The following is a 15,825-nucleotide window of genomic DNA, read 5'->3' on the forward strand; positions in this document are numbered from 1 at the left end:
TGTGTAGAACTGCATTCTGAAAACGCCATAAAACTGCCCGAGAAGTCGCATACGAATTGGAGGCAACAAACCGCTTAGGACATTTTCTTAAATAACTAAAAATGCACATAAAAGATACACCCCTTCAGGGGTGTAAACTGCCCATTTTTATGGGCAGCGAGCGTAAAAACGCTGATCTGAATAGCAAAAACATTAAAGGCGAGAATTTCCAAGAAATTTACCAAGTGCATTGCTACGCACGCGTCGCCTTTCCTTAGCCCCACTAATCTGACTCACTGGCAGAAAATGGGGGGCAATAACAACAAAGGCACAGACGCCAGAAGTGGCAATAACAACAATAATAATCATAACAATAACAACAACATTAACGTCGGCATTGACGCAATAACGGGCTGCAAAAGGCCAGCGAAGACTGGCTGGAGAAGACTGGAGACTGAGAATCGGATCTGGGAGATGGGAGAATCTGAGTCGGAGAGACCGAGAGGCCGAAGCCAAAAGCCAACAACATTCCGATCCGAAACAAAGTTGCCAGACCAGTTAAGAAGCAGCGACAACAATCCGAAAGAATAACAAACAAAAACAACAGCCTCCGGCCTAAGCTCCAGAAGACTGAAGAAACCGAAGAAAGAGACCAGCTCGTTGAGGTATTTCTTGTGCTCCAAATCCAAATCCGACGTCTTTTGGCCAGATCTCTTTGTTTTCGTTTTCCGCGTTTCAAAGCCACCGAAAAAGTGGAAAACAATCAAATTATCGCATTATGATAAGCGGAGATCGGATCAGGCCAGACTCACAGACTCGCTGGGAGATATGGACAATCGGAAACCTGATTCGGCCGATCGAAAGTCTGGCTCTATATCAACGACGATGATGATGGTGCTGGTCAGGTGCTGGTGCCGCATCCCATTCATAATATCTCAATCTCGCCGCTTTGTCACAGCCTCCACTTGCCTCCATTTGCCTTTGCGCATATTTTGTTGTATAATTTCGAAAAGCTTTATTTAAGCGAGCATTTAAATGGTTGAATAAATATTAATAGATACTTTGGCCATGTGTCTATATGCGGAACTGGGGGATGCACCGAACATTTCACCTTACGATCCGCTTACAGGTGCTCAGCTATACGAAAATCCCGCAGAGGTCGTTTAGGGAACTTGAACTAGCGATATATACCTATCTCATTCGAGGAAACACGTTTTCTTATATGGTACGATATGATATGGGAGTATATTATTTCAGTTTAAGGGCTAATCATGTACCATGACATTTAGACTCTTCTGAGAATAAAATTATATGGGAATGTGTTACATATTTCGACTAATTCCTTTTTATTATATTCATAACTTGGCATATATGATACTAATGTACCATGACATTTAGTCACTTCTATCAGAGGAATTACTATCTATTAGTTCTATCCAGTTTTATACCTCCTTACTTTGAGATCTCCGTGACTTGCAAATACATAATAAACAATTATGAATAATACGGGTCTATATAATTATAATTCCTTTTAGACTTCGACTAATTTCATCATTCTACACTCATTCTACTGATGTACCATGACATTTAGACACTTTTGAGAGTAATTCGAGCAAAATGCAGATCTATTTAAAAAAAACTAAATTCGTTTTACCAACAGTCATTCCGTCACTGTCTTGTGCGATATCCGTGACTTACTAATACATAATAAACAACAAAAAATAACATGGGACCATATTATTATAATTCCCTGTCGATTTCGACTAATTTCATCACTCTCCATTCATTCTATTGTTGTGCCACGACATCTAGAGACTTCTGAGACTACTATTCGAGTGATTCGAGATCCATCGGAACCCGCACCGCCCCACTGTCTTTCGGGATCACCGTGACTTACAACTAAGCACCTCAGCACCGGTCACATGTGGCGCCCTCTAATCTTCAGATCTGCCAACTCATGCCCAGAATGCGGATCCATCCGAACGTCGTTTGAGCGCAGGCAAAGGTGACTGAAACCTTCGAGCACTTAAATAGTTATACCTCTCAGTTGTTGCCCGGTATAAATACGTATTTGTGTATATCTGTGGCACCGTGAGTGCGGGCCTGTTGTTTTGCCCGATGATATGGGACGGCTTGTAGTGCGAATAGTGTTTTTGCGGCGAGTGTCGGTGTGTGCGAGGTGCGAGTTCTAGATAAGCAACGTGACGCCGCCTCACGCGAGATAAATAACTTTTTCCCCTGCCGGCCAGGGGGCGCAGGGAGACGGACGGAGGCCGGTTGGAACTTTTGCAAATAACAAATATGACATTTAAATGCGACTACTAACGGGGGGCACAATTATCCACACAGAGATAATGCCGCCTGCCCAGCCCCCAGATGTGTGGAACCCAATTAGGGCATTTAATTGTGGGTGTCGGCCCCGTCTTTCCCGCTGTGATGAAATAACAATGAATTATTTCATCAGTAGTTCGGTTTTTGGGTGAGAATATTAAATGATAATACGAAATTAATTAAAGCTACGTGTTGTTTGGGTTGATCATATACACACCAAGGATTTGTTATTAAAAAAAGAACTTCATTTTGCGTTAAATGATATTTATATAAAAATAAAGATATTTCCATTTTATCTACTGAGAATCTTGATTTTATTTTTTTAAGCTAGTTTAAGCTTATGGAAACATGAGGCATACATCGTGCAGCTCATATACCCAAGCCACACAAATAATCTCGATGAAAAGAAAGTGGCTTAGCAAAATATTATCGTTATTCACCAATTATTTATGGCATTAACTAAACATTCGCTGTGGTTTGTTTGACTTCGCAAACAAGTCGGGATTTTCCACTCTCATTCTGGGTATTTCGCTCGACTCACTCTGTAATCTCTATAAACAAGCTGCCAACCAACGACAGCCCATTATGCGGAATCGGTGCTTGGGCTTGGTATGCACTTCCCCAATCCACCATCCACCATCCAGCGACTTTTTACGACAAACAATTGCCCCGAAATAATGGCCGTTAATTTCAAATGAACTCGAGTCGTAAAGGCGAGTAAAAGTGGCCTGTCTATGGGTGGATTCTTCGCCGGTTCTCCTGTTCTCCGGTTCTCCAGCGGGCTCTATATAAGGCTGTGCCAGGCGGTGCCTGTTTTTCCGGAGGGTTTTTTAACGGGGAAGTTTTCAGAAGCGGCTTTACATAAAAGGAGCTGGAAAACGCAGGGTGGAAGACATGCGGGCAGGGTTGCTATGAAGCTATAAAACACTTGGAATTATGGAAATGAGTAAATGTCTAAATTACAACGAAATGCATAATTACTAAGGGGGAAATGGAAACCCTTCCAAATAAAAAGCTCAAACTCGTAGAGAATTTTCGAAGGCTCTAGATCAAGGGGAACGAACGAACCATAAAATTGAGTTTCCAGCATCGTGTGGTTTAAGCTTTGAGGTGTCACTTCAACAAAATAAAAAGTTCAAACAGATCGCAGTCAGTGCATGGATTTGAGAGATAAATAATAGAAAAATCGATTTCTTATTCAAAGTGAAACCAGCGCAAAAACCCATTCCTATTGAGTTGGATCATAAAAGTCAAGCCAATAATGTAATCAACTTGAAGACAGTAATTATGGTTTTACGACTGCGATTTCAATTGACTTGCTTGGCTTGTCACCGATTGAGTTTTTCTGTTTTTCGTACGCCTTATGTAGTGAGTGCCCTCGTTGCGGTTGATCTTTTCGCTTCTGCTGCTGATTGAGCGCACTCAACGGCACTCGATCCAAACCAACCAGAAAACCAACCTCACACCCCTTCGTAAAGCCACCCAACCCCTCGACAACACTCTGGTAAATGTCTCGCGTGTTTTGTTTGTTTGCACGATCATTCATAAACTCGTAAAAAATTCAAAAACAAACAAAACCGCCACCAACAAAATGGGGGAAAAAATTCCAATAAAATTTTCATTAACACACGAAAAATGTAAGACAGCCGAAATACCAAGAAATAGAAAACGCAACGAAAACGAGCAGATCCGTTTCGCAAAGCGAGCATGAAACGTAACGAAGCATACAACAATAACGATGGTAACGAACGATCCGAGGCCCGAGGTTCGAGGTTCGAGGCCTAGCCCAAAAACCCGTCGAACCCAATCGAAACGGAGCCGATCCGATCCGATCCGACCCAAAAGAAACCATTACAAGAGACACCTGCGAAAATGTTAAAATAATAATGAAATGCCAGTGCGCCCTACAAGAAATTAACTCCGATACGTGAGCATACGAAGTAGACGGCTTTTATGTTTCTGGGCATTCCACATTCCAAACGCACGGTTGCCTGGGGGCTGGGGGCTGGGGGCTTGGGGCTTGGGGAGGGCAGACGGAACCGTGACGGAAATTCCACGATCATGACGTACTGCCCGTGGCGATGACAGACTTTTATCGCCCCGCAATCGTTGGTAATCACCACATAAATAAATTATACAATTCTGTTGGTACCAGTAAACACTGTTTAATTGGGAATTTAGAGTAAGATAGTGGAGAATTAGCTGTTATAGAGATATATATTTTCTTTCTTACTTTATCGGACAACAGCATCGATTAATCGATCACTAAACGATCACTAGAGTAAAATAGTGGAGAATTAGCTGTTATAGATATATATATTCTTTATTACTTTATCGGACAACAGCATCGATTAATCGATCACTAAACGATACCATTTTTGTCCACCTCTAACAAGTTTATCGTGTCATACAAGCCTTCCAATTCCCCACATTTGGCATCCATAAAAAATCCAACAATCGTCGGATCGTTGGGCATGTCAACAATAAATACGCATATCGCAGTCAAAGCTCAGCCGATAACAACAATTGGGAGCCGGCCGTATCGAAAATCTAGAAAAGTCACAAGCCTCGTCGAAAGCAACAACGTCAGCTGATTAAAACCAAAAATACCGATCTCAGTGCGTGAGGCAAGTCAAAGGCGGCCAATCGGAGATGGCCAGCGATAACGATAACGATAGCAGCGGAGACTGTGATTTCTTCAATGCTACCCTGATACTCTTACGTTACTTTTGTATTCCATGTTCATAAGAAACTACTGATGAATGCCATCAAATATTCAAGCTCACTTTGATCAGATTGAGGTATTTTGAACTTCATAAATACATCCATTCCTCCTCATTTATATTTAAAAATTTATAGATTTCACACGACAATCAAATCGGCTGCAATCTAAAGCCCAGAAAAGACGTTCATTACCCCGCCACGAAATCTCGTGACTTTCACTAGCAGATAAAGCCCAGACTTTGGTCATCAATCACATGGGCAGGCCGAGCGACCGGTAAAGTACCACAGCCTTGTGACAATCCAATAAGCCGTCACGTTCGAATCAAAATACATTGTTCATTGCACATTTTCCGGGCTGTCTCATTGCGTTCGCTTGCTTTTTATCGGAGCCCTCGTACTTTGCACACGTCATCGTCATATCACAGACGACGATTAGGGGGCGATCCTTGACGTGATGTTGTTGATGTTATTTTTTCAGTTGCATTCCAGCGGCTCGATTCTCGAGTATTAACCACCGCACACACCCCACTCTCGCTGTCTGTGTTTATTCAATGAATTATTATTCAGTCGATCGGCAGGCATTGAATTTCACAATAACAATAACAAGATAAGGGCGAACATTACTAGTGCAATTGTTCTACTAAAATTAATGGTACGAACAAAGTTCATACAAACAAATCAGCGACTAAATTTAGATTTCCAGGAAAGCAATTACGATTGATCACTTAAAAAGCATACCGGCAAAGTGGCACACGTATGGCGGAAGTTTGAACTTATCTGCATACCTTTTTGAGTTGTACACTCGTAGTGAGATTGTTATTTATTCGCTCCACTCAGAGCACCTGCAAGAGAATAGAAAAATACAAGCGTTAGTTGAAATGGTTGTAAAAGTAATATATTTCGAAGAAATAAAGCTTAACAGAGGGAATTTACAGCAGGATGTAGAACGGAAAACCCCCTCATATCATCAAGGCTTTTCCACGACTGATATTTACACTCATAACTGCCCCCACTGATCCATCGCTCAGGTGAACAGCTCTGCAAGTGCTGTTTGTAACTTTGTGTCCCATTGTCAATAAATACAAATAGAGTTATGTGAATAAGCCTCAACAGACGATCCCTTTATTCCCCAGTTCGAGTTCCTGTTTGCCGGCAGCAAATATTTCTGGAGTATTACACGGAATGAGCAATTTATGTGGCACTTCCTGTTATTTTTGCTTCCCAGTTGACCCATTTATTTGGTTAGCCAATATTTTTTGCTGCGAATAGCTTTTACAGAATTCCCGGAATGCCAACAAAACTAGAGCAAAGGCAATGAAAACAACTTCAGTATTTGTGATTGATCGAATAGGAAAGTCCCCTTTCTTACAGAGCTTAAAGTTTGACTATTTGATCATTGTTAAGAAAACATTGAAATAAAGTATCTCAGGGTGGGTATCTCATTTGAGTTAGCATAATAAGTAGACCACCAATAAACAACAATGTTATGGTACCGATTTATTCACAGTCACACCAGTAATCCCCTTTTATAACTCTCCTGCAATGATAAGACTTTTTGAAGTTCATATGCTGGTTTCCGCTTTGCAAAAGTAGCGCTGGCGCCTGATATATTACGGATCGTATCAGTACGTGCGAATGACATGATATGTGCCACATGCGCCCGTAAGACGATATGTGCAATGCGCCAAATATTGATGGGTGTCCTCTTTGTGTAAACACTTCGGGACACCATATATATGGCAGACTTTATGCATTGACGGGGCTTTGATACGGGCCGTAAACATGGTTAAAGACCCTATACTGTTCGTCTATAATCTCCGTCAACCACTCATTGTTTACATAGTATTTTCATTGGAATTCGGCACAAGTTGCGGTTGCTACTTGTGTTGTTTTCGCCCGGCTCAATTTGCCAGCCTGCAGAAACAGTCTATCTTTCTATGAAATATTAATCACAGAGACCTATTTCTATCTATATATGTAGCTACCAAGCAGACAGACTTCCCTATGCTAATATACTATTTCCCTTTTCCCCTTAATCGAATCAATTTTACACCGAGTTTATAATCATATAATAACCGACATTAATTAACTTTAATTAAAATCTGTTAGCCGCCTCGAATTATCGAAGATGAAAACGAGTTTTGCCTTTCGTTTGAATCGTGTGAAATATGTCTCGCTTTCATAATGTTGAGTAATTAAAGCTGGGGCAACACAACCGCACTTCCAATAATGACTAAATGATTAATTATAGTAGCTGGGGCAATTCCTGCTCCGGCAGTAAGTATTTGTAGACCTTGAGCTGGCCAGTTCCGGTCAGATAAGCCTCTAATGGCAGATCCTTTCCAGGCTTGTTTTCTTTTTTTTATTTTTATTATTGACTTGCGGTCGGGCCCCAAGTTGAAATCCGCTTGGGCTTATACCACATTTTTGTGGTTTAGTTGTTTATCAAAGTGTTAAATACGCAATGGAATACATTTCCACAGCCACGGTTAGCAAAATCATAGTAACCTATTGGTAAAGTTGTCTTTTTTTAAAAGAATTTAAAAGCTGTATCTAAAATTTGTATCTTATTTTACTTTAATCAATTGACAAAATGATACATCTTAAGGTTCAGATTGATCTGACTAAATCCCAATGCCTTTTGTATTTGTAAGCTACAAAAGCATCTGATGGATAACTGCTTAGCCACCTTAACTATTATAACTATTATCTTCACCGCAACTGTGTTTGGATACATGCCTGTGTGCGTGAGTGTGCGGTGCTTTTATTGAATGAAAGGCACGAAAAGCAACAACTGTCGATCCCATGGTACTTGCACTGCTTGCTCGGCCCCCAGTGCCTCCGTCCCGCTCGCACTCGCTCTCTCACGCGCCGCATATGTGAATGAATGCAGTGGCGTAAAGAGCAACAACAACAACAGCAACAGCGGCAAGCAGCGTGAATCAAGTGAATGAAATATTTAGCGCGCGCCTTTTTTCTCTGTGTGTATGACATTTTCAAGTGTCCGGACGCCGTTATCCGTGTGAGTGTTTGCTTATGCGAGCGAGTGTGCGTGTGTGTGTGTGTGTGTGTGGAATGCAAGTGAGTAAACAACAATAATTGTCAGCGGCAATGACAGAAATAACATTTCATATAAATTCCGATTTGATAAGCTTTCTTCTCTAATCTCGACAGGGGATTTTCCCCTCCCCCCTCCCTCCCTTTTAACCCCCCTTTCGTCTTGCTTTTTTGTTAGTTCGGTTTCGTTTGTTGGCCAACGCCGTATTTGCTCACTTTTATTATTTATGATACGTTCCGCTCCCCATTGCCCAATGCCCCTGATGGAATGCATTGCACAAGGTATTTCTCTGTGTGCACGGCGCAGTGCGGATGCGGATGTGTGCGAGTGTTTGATTTGGCATTTTTAAGTTATCAATGAATTTCACAGATACCCACTCACACACTCGCACGGCGGCGGGCGTGAGTAGAGTAAATGTGTACGCGCACTTATTGGATTCGATTTCATTCACAGCCAGAGACCCCAATTTCCCCCACGTTTACCGAGAAATCCAAGTAGGTGAAGCTAACTACAGTCCAACTTAGCTAGCGGAGATTTTCTTAAGGTAATTCAGTTGAATTCTCAATCTTTTGTTCTTACATTGAACATTTTGTTTAAATAATAAAACCATAATTCACCAAAACGTTTGCGTACAGCCTAATTTTAATACTGGCACAATAATGAAACCATTAAAAAAAGAGAAAATAAATTGAGAATAAATAAGTTCAATCAAATTATAAAAAAATACATCATTTTATATTTTTTTACTATACTATTCATGAGATTATATTACTTGATTTAACATATTTATTATTATATTATATTATTTATGATACACAATTTATGACATTATATTATTTATTTTATTAAATTATTATATTTATTACATAAGTTGTATACGTTTGAGTTATAGAATCTTCGCTGTATTTACCTATGGACAGAAGGTAAAAGGGCTATATTTGTCTCCTTATCAGCTACCTTATCGCTGCGCTACGCTGCCCACTCCACAGATACTCCCCATCTCGGTTTGGTGAATGAATATTCCCCGTTTTTGGAAATGGGAACACAGTAATACAACACCATCCCGGGCCCCTCGCCCCATTTTCCAGCCCATTCATTTATTCCCCATCTGTCGGAGGGGTCTTCGCCATATCTTTGGGGCTAAATCAGAACTCTGACGGGCCAGTCACAAGTCAAGCTAATTAATAACAAGCTGCGGCATGGTCCGAAAAAAGATCTCCCGCTCCCCCCAACTAAAGATTGTTGTTCTTACATCTTATCAGTTGAGATTCTCGCTCGTGCGCCCCCTCATCTTTTCGTTTTCTTATTTTCTTCTGCTCGCCGCTTGTCAAATTTGACATTTGCTATTGAACCGTTCATAAAATAGGCGCCAGACTGATTTTTGCTTGAGTTTTCGCCGCGCCTCGCCTCGCCTCGCCCCGCCTCGCTTTTGGTTTTGTTTTCTCGTTATGATTTATTAAACATTTATTTGGCTTAATGAATTAATTTGATTTGATTTCGACAGCGTAACGGAAACGCCTGCGAGTGTGTGCGTGCGCCTGTGTCTGTGCGGGGCGCCAAAAAGGCGCGATGCACGACGCAATTGTCTGAGCCCGGGGGAAAAGTGCATGACAAAACAAAAGTGGGGGGGAAAACAAACGGAAAACCCAAAACGACAAAGGCCAGTGAGCGAAAAATACAGGTTAACTTCACTAAGATGCACAGTTGGCAGTTCCCAATGTCCATCCTAAGTTATGTCACATTTGAACAGAAAATTAAAAACCGCTTCTATCTAAAACGATTTCTGATATATGGAAAATCCTTTAAATAGTGACATAATTATGAGTTACTCAAGTTGTATTATGTAAAAATATGATTTTATTTGCCTGATAAAGCGTTATTTTCATTCTTTATCATACAGGATTTAAATATAAAGAAAGATTCCTGAAAAAACAAACCTAAAATTTGATTTTTACCTAAGCAATTCTCTGAATAGCGACATAACCCAATTTTTTGCATATTTCTACGGATCACTCATTGCAATCCCATGCACACAAGTTGCACTGTATTACAACAGGCTAGGAAAACGCAGCGGGCCTCCTGAGCATAAAATAGAACGCAGTATATTTTTACAAGCGTCTGAAAAAAACGACAGCAACAACAGCAAGGCAAAAAGCAAGCAAGTTAAAATAGTTGTTTAGCTATTAAGTTCCGCTTAAATTGTTTTCACATTTACCTTATGCCTTATGCCCGCGCCGCCAATGCTACAAACATAGATACACACTCTCGCAGATACACGCACGCACACAGTGAAAGCAAAGCGCCAGCGGCAACGGCAGCAACAACAACAGCCCCGCTGGAATGGGGAGAACTACAATGGCAAAGTGCGAGGCACAAAAGAACCTAATCAAGAGCAAAACGCCGCAAATAAAGCAATAAACAAGACACAATATTTTTTTCTTTCCACTTCTGCCTCTCGCCCCGCGTTTTGCCTCCTGCCCATGCCAAAAAACCCAACAACAATACAAACGACAATGGAACGAGAGCGGTTTTGAAATATGTAGCTACCCAAACACAGTGCCAGTCTCCATCTGAGTCTCTCGAGGCGAAAATCTCGATTCCCAAAGCTCCAGTTGCGAGCAGCAACAACAAAACTAGAGATACAAGAGCGACTACTAAAACAAGCGGGCGAGCAACAAAAACGACTCGATTCGAAGCGGGGCAGACAGGCGGACGCAGGCTGAATGAACAAGGTCTTCAGAAAGAACCACTAAAACATATATAAAATATATGCGATCAAATACCTTGTAACATTTGCAGGTTGAGCACGGCTTTCGAATTGGCCAACAATACTCAAAACATAATTTGACTTATCAGAGGGCCGCACCAAAATTTGCATTCCGAATGGAAAATTTGCTCTATCGATAAGAGTTGGGCGCAGATAAACATGTGTATTATAAGTATTTTATAAAATAGTAAACAACCCTTGACACTTTTTTGGGTGTTACAATATTTTTGAATCTTTTTCTTAAACAAATTCCCAAATTAGCATGTCGAATCTTTCCGAGAAACTAGGCGTTTATAGTTAAGAACAGATTCTAGGAAACTGTGTCAAATGTTTAATATTTATGACTAGGAAATTGTCTGCCAAGCTTTCTAGGAAAACTTTTATACAGTCGATTCTGCATATGAATTACTGAAGATACTTTGCATGACTCTATGAGAGCTGAACTTCTGCTCACAGATTCGGCCGGATCCCCGTTCTCAACTATTTTCGTTCTCGCGGGAGATGATCACTTGATTACGGCAGAATAATCTCTCTCCGGTATATGGTTGTTTTTTCGCTTTCTGGACGTTACATCAATATTTGTATTACAAATAATGCATTACAATTACAAAATGACATTTATGGTAATTTGTTTTTCAATCTGAGGACAACGACGTAGAAACAGAAATAAATTAGACAACAAATAGGCAGCGGTCACACAAAAAGAACTAGAAAACAACGAGAAGACGCTTTCAATTTTACAATACGTAATAGCAAAAACAACTACAAAAACAGCGGTATCAGCGGCGGAATTGAATAAACAAATAGGAAAGCAACAAAAAGGCAAAACAGTAGTAAAAACAGAAATATAAAACAAGAACGAGAGACAAAAAAGAACCGACTAGAAGGGTCTAGCAAAAAAAAAAACAAATAAACAATAATAAATGTAATGAAAAGAGCAAAAAAAAAAACAATATATTTTAAAATCTAAATAAATAAAAATAAACAAAACATATAAAGGCAATAGTTTGTTGCTTAATTTTAATGTTTTTTTAAAGGTTTTGTCTGGATTTATTTAAAATTGACAATATAAACTAAACCCAATATAAAATCGGTTTGTTTTAACTTACACTTTTTGTGTCTTTCCTCTCGAGTTCTTATGGAAAGTCACCTTCAGTAAATCAAATTTCAAAATATTATTTTAAGTGATTGACCGACTTTCCTCGCTTTCTTCTTTGGAAGTTATCCCCCTAAAGCAATCTTGGGGGTTGTACAGCCAACCTATCGATAACAAAGGCAAATCCGTAAAGTAGCTCAACGCGCCAAAGAGCACGCACAAAAACAAAAACAAAAACACACACGCACGCACAAATAAGCCAACCGCAAGAAGAAGCCGAACAATCCGTATCCGTAGAATCCGTGGGGAAAGGCGGAGGTGGACGTGGAGAAAGGAGGGAGGGTGAGGGAGAAAGAGCGTGCCCAAAGCCCGGGTTTACAGTTGTTCGATCCCACAAATCAGATTAGAGCGAGAGGGAGCCATGGCCCGGGGGTGGAGTGTGGTGAACTGAGACTGAGGTGTGATGTGGTGTGAGTGGTGCGAGTGCTGCGAGTGGTGGGTTCACTCTTACTATTCTTGTTCTTGCCTATAAAAATAAAACTCAAAGATCAGCAGGGGAAAAAAACCAAATGCTGGCGACAGCTGAGCCACAAGATTTACATCGATCACACTTTTTATGCCACATCAAGTAGAGTCGGTGACAACAACAACGGCAATATAAAACAGCGAAAAGAGCGCCACAGCGATTGCAGCGATGGCATTTTGGCGAGACAGTCGGGTGACACACAGACAGAGACGGACACATCGGCGGCGACAGAGACGGAGACAGCGAACGGACAATACGGACGGACAGCCGAACGGACAGGCGAGCGGACGGACGGACAAGGTAGGGCAAGGCGATACATGGCAGCCGGCTTTAGCTCATCTGACTCTGTACACTCGGAAATTAACACTCTTAAAACTTTTATCTTTAAATGTTTTTGCAATCCTATATAACATATGTACGAATCCTAGACAATTATGCCATGAAGATATCAGAACTTTGTAGACAACTTTCATTTAAAAACAACCATTTTATGTTCTTCCCTTTTGAACTAATAGCTCTAGAGCTGAAAAGTAATACTTTAAGAGCTATAAGATCACAACTGATTAGTATCATTTCAATTCAGATTCCAGATATTCGAGGGAGTCACAGAAATTCACTAAGCACTGAAATCATGCGTACATCAATGTAAATTTCACCCAAATTCATCATATTAATTTTGAGCCTTTAATTAAGAGCTATGAGATCAGTGCTAATAGATAATACTTTAAAATTAAAAAAATATTTTCTTTTCGCGTAATCGGCGGAGTAACAGAAATCACTTGGCTATGAATTCGCACGGAATTCTTGCGTACATCAATGTAAATTTCAACCGAATTCAGCGTGGACTTATTTCCGTGGCACCCCTGATAAAACACCTTTTCTTCGAGTGTGAAAAGTGCAGGGCAGACGCTCAGACACCAGCCCATCACACCACGCCACGGCGGAGCAGCATCAGATCGCCGATCACGGTGCCGCCCGGCGGAGGTGGGAGCGGGATGGGTAGCTTTTGTGTGCGGACGAGGCCATTAGATGATCGCCGCGGCTAAATTTAAATGTCTGTGCGTTTAAGTTGCAAGGCAAAAATAAATCTACATAAAACGTAAACAACACACAGTTTCGTCTCATTCCGTCTCGTATCTTTTTGCTTCTTTTCGTTTCGTTCGCTTGTAATGACAGATCACAAGATCCGTGTAGACGGGTTGGGTTTGGGATGGGATGGGATCGGATCGGATCGGGTTGTTGCCAAGGGGTTGTCTTCGGGGTCTAAGGGTTGCTTGCTTCCCTCGCACCCAAGTAAATGTAAATGGTTCCTTACATATGTATGTAGTGCTTACATTGCTTATGCAAAAGAAACAACAAAAAACTGGTCATTGATGATCAACATTTTTACAAGGTCTAGATTGGATTACTGCGTTTGAAAAGAATCGGGTAGAAAAACATAGACGACATAGGGTTTGAAATATTATAACATAAATACCCTTTATTTTAAGAAACCTAAATCGTTTAAGGGTTTTTCATATGACTTCCCTATATCAAGCAACATTAATCTTAATCATCTCGATCACATGTTTTTAAGATCTCTATTACTCAGTAAAACCTGATGTCATTCCAAACTCTGTCAAACTCTGATCAAGCGATGACGGGCCCAAAGTTGTTTCAAATTCAGAATACCTCAATATTCTGATTAGTCAGAGAGGTCGCAGAAAAATGCCATGAGATTGAGTCACGTCAAATCAATTAAGAATTCCACATGGAGAACAGCCGACGTATCTTGTAAATTTCCGTTGAATGCGGATACAGCATTTCCCCAAATCTTGTTGCTTTTCCCCCACAATGACTTTAAAGTCCTTTCACCTTTGCCCCGCTTTTCACGGCTCTCCTCCCCCTCACGAAAATGAACTCTCGTCGCTCCCCTCTTTAATGGCCGACTCCCCCAAGGACTTTGTTCTCCCCCCAGCAACCCGGAGATAATTTCAGTTTTCGTTTATTTTTGAAACGCATTCGCCGGGGGTGTGGAATTGAAAGAGAATATTAAAAATAGCAAAATGCATTTCTATAAAATAAATAACACGAGACATCCGACGCAACAGCATCCCCCGAACGAGGCCCCCAGTGAAATGCCAGTGGGAAGGCGATTTCCGAGGGGTGGACGCGCCTTAAAGGTGCCGTTTGTGGTCTGTGCACGTCTGCATTTTCCTAATTTCATTTTCGTGTTGCAGTTCACGATCAATTTCGTTCTAATGATTGTAATTAAAAACATTTTCCTATGCCACTGAGACAGAAAGTTTCGCCGAGGGAACGGAAGACGGAGTGGAAAGTGGGCGTTTTTGACGCCCCCCATCCAAGCGCCGTAGGAAAGCGAAAATTAGCGCTCGGCTGAATGCGAAACGAAAAACGAGCATAAATTACAATGGAAAATATAGTCAACTTGAGATACCCTGAACATTTTACAAGCATTTATTTAATTCAGAATTCAACTATAGGCGAATTCTTTAGATCCTTGCACTATTAACCTTTTCTTTAGTTTTGGGTGTTTAGTTATTTTTTGGACTTGTAAGTGTACCATATGCTATCTTAAATACCCCTAGCTTTAGGGTAAATGCCATAATAGTGCGAGCAACAACAGAGACGTCAGCGACGAGACAATGAGGCAGAATCAGAATAGCCCTGCTATATTTTTGTGAGTCTCGTGGGTCGTCGTCATGAGTGGGGGATGACACCCCTCCCCCACCGCCTTCTCACCTATGCCACTGCCGTCGAGTTTCGTCAGATGAGATCCCAAGCCAGAAAAGATATACCATATATAACTACATATATCTTGAGACGACCCCGTCGCTACGGCGGCGTCATCTGTTGTGCATTTCAATTTGTAATTGTAATTGCATTTTATGTACATCCTTACATCCATCCGTATGGTGCAGACTCAATGAATTGCGGTACGAGTACGGGTACGAGCGTGTATTTTTGTATTCTTGGTCATGGGACCATTTGGGCCACGTTTTCTTTGTGTCTGCACATTTGGCAAATGCCTCTTGATTGGCATCCAAAACAGCCAGACTCAAGTGTGCGTTGCGATTCGGCTTTAGGTTTTACCAGCGAAATCAGGTGGAGCTCCATTATAACTTGCAAACTGAAGTGCCTTTTAGAACTGCAAACTTTTAGTTATAATATTCAACTATTAAGAAATGGTAATGGGATGAAAAGGTGTTTTTTAGGTGGCATAAAGAAGAGACTTTAACAGTGAACCCAAACCCGTTAAATTCTTCGGAGCCAGTAGTTCGAAGGCAATACAAATCATAAAACGACATTCCAACCAAGCCGATCCATTAGATGCCATGGCACAC

At 41.0% G+C, this 15,825-nt stretch overlaps 1 protein-coding gene across 1 annotated transcript in view; it reads right to left on the bottom strand.

Moving 5' to 3' along the window:
• LOC108031448 (insulin-like receptor) overlaps positions 1-15,825 on the bottom strand; it is a 52,285-nt gene that overhangs the window by 14,453 nt on the left and 22,007 nt on the right. The window contains exon 3 of the mRNA XM_017104880.3: positions 5,820-5,876. The gene's annotated coding sequence lies outside the window, so the exon portion shown is untranslated. The remainder of the gene's footprint in view (positions 1-5,819; positions 5,877-15,825) is intronic.

Source organism: Drosophila biarmipes, chromosome 3R (genome assembly GCF_025231255.1).
Source record: "Drosophila biarmipes strain raj3 chromosome 3R, RU_DBia_V1.1, whole genome shotgun sequence".
In the NCBI taxonomy this organism is placed as follows: domain Eukaryota; kingdom Metazoa; phylum Arthropoda; class Insecta; order Diptera; family Drosophilidae; genus Drosophila; species Drosophila biarmipes.